The following is a 2,283-nucleotide window of genomic DNA, read 5'->3' as shown; positions in this document are numbered from 1 at the left end:
ATAAATACAGATACATATATTACATTAATATATGAATACATTTCAATATAATACCTGTATGGGGAACCCCTAATCGGGCTTAGAAACCCTGAAGCCCCGTACACGGCAGAGGATTGGTATATTTCTAGGCCTATTTCAGCAGTTGTGGTGCTATAGCTTCAATCATATTGATTAGATGTATTTCTTATAATGTACAGTTACGTAGTAGTCGGTCCTTTCGTAGTTCAGGTGGTTAAGGCGTAGGTCTTTTCAACCTGGAAATTGCGGTGGTGTCGGTTCGTATCCGACCTGGGGGGTCGACTTTTTTCATTTCTGTTGTGGCCCAACGAAATGAAAATCAGACTCCCCAGCATTGTTAGAATAGGCTGGTTACCTCCCCATTCTGCAGATCCGAATCATTTCTAATATGGATTTTTTTTTCAAAATGGACGCCGTATATTTTTAGGATTTAAAACATCATTTTAATCACCTTTACAGTGAATTTAATGAGCTTCAATTCGAAACTAAGTTCTTTAGGTTCTATGATGTGTCTAGGATGTTTCTAAAAACTAAGAAAACAAGTTTGTAAATTTAGTTTTATAAATACCACGAAAACCATTCTTAGGTGAATAATCATTATGAACTACTTTTTGATACATTAAGCATCAAATTAAGTCTAAAGATATTTTTTTACGTTCGATACTTCCAGTTGCAATTTTTAAAGAACAATATTTTTCCCAAACGATAAATCAATTTTTTTTTTGGCTAATATCATGGAAACTGCTACTCTTTCGAAGATGTTGATTAGAAAATACTGTATTGTGCACTTAATGAACTTCAAATCGAGTCATAATTGGCGTCAAATAGTTTCTGAGACATTGAACAATACCATAAACTATCGACAATATGACAAAAGTAAACTTTTAGCTGCTAAACGTTTTACTTCAAGACATTTTTTTATTAAATTTGCGCAATTTAATCCTCTAAATTACATAGTTGAGCTACTAACAATACTTCAGACTATTGGCTATAAATCTAAAAATAAACAGTAGCTATTTTGAAAAAAATTCCCCATTAGGTCCATGCAATCCCCTAGGAGTAGTCAACATTTTTCCATCGTATTTCGCCAAATTTTTTACATTAGTATCGATTTAAAGAAATTAATTTACAATTACTTGTAGTTTAACTTAAAATTTAACAGGACTAAAATACTTTTTTCAACATAATTGGCCCTATTTCTCGTTTTTAAATCTGTACCGATATAACAAATGAAGGACCAGAGGTTCAGTACTTGGTAAAGAAGTATTTTTTTTTTTTTAACGGTTTTACAAGGAAGTGATTTGTTCAAGACTACACTCAACCTCCAGATTTTTCCTCGATTGAGGGTACCCACTTTTTAGAGACTGGTTTTGCGCCAAGAGAGATCCTGAACCACAGGGCTGACTCACGGCTACATATAGAACAATAGGGAAGATAACAGTTTCGTAAATTATATAAATTTAGGATTTTCGGAGGCTAATAAGTAAAATAAATATGGATAATAGTAAAAGTAACAAAGGGGAATTAGAAAGAATTTTTAAAAATAAAAAGTAAGTTAAGAAGAAAAAAAGTATAAAGGTAAACAAGAGTAAAAATATAAATACAATGATAAATTACAAAGTGTTCATATCTAAGGATAGTTCCAACCTTAACCGTATACACATCAGACCGGCACTGATTACTTTCCTTGTGATTCATCACTCTTTCATGCGTCTCATCCATTTTATACGTCCATTTTTATCGCCGCGATCATTTATCGTATTTACTAGGTCTGGTTCGACGATTTCGCACTTATTAGTCGTAAAAATTCTTCACATTTCTTTGTTAAAACTTGATAAATATCACTTATAATACTTTTATATTACAATATACTTTGATTTTAGTTTTAAATGAAAGTCATACTTTTGTCATACAAAACTCTGAAAAAGCCATAATTGGAAAAAGATAGTTTGAGGCGTAAAGATGTTGCTTATCTTTGCCATGTTCACTTTACCTCTCTGTTTATCATTTACACCTAATTTTGACCATATTTGTTACTATTTCTTATAAATTCTAGTTCCATACTTACAATTCTATTAGAAATTACTGTACCCATTATTGATTAGTTCCCTATTCATTTTTATCTATATTTTCTTAACTTAGTTTTTCTCTTTTTTTTTTTTTTTTTGTAAATATTTTTATTGAATTTTTAACTCTTTTTTATATGCATTATTCTAATTTTCTTGTCTCATCTTACATTGTTTGTATCTTATTTTCATTTAGCCC

The sequence above is a fragment of the Halyomorpha halys genome, unplaced genomic scaffold (genome assembly GCF_000696795.3).
Source record: "Halyomorpha halys isolate HHAL.00 unplaced genomic scaffold, Hhal_1.1 Scaffold26.1, whole genome shotgun sequence".
Classification (NCBI taxonomy): Eukaryota; Metazoa; Arthropoda; class Insecta; order Hemiptera; family Pentatomidae; genus Halyomorpha; species Halyomorpha halys.
This window is presented reverse-complemented; position numbering follows the sequence as displayed.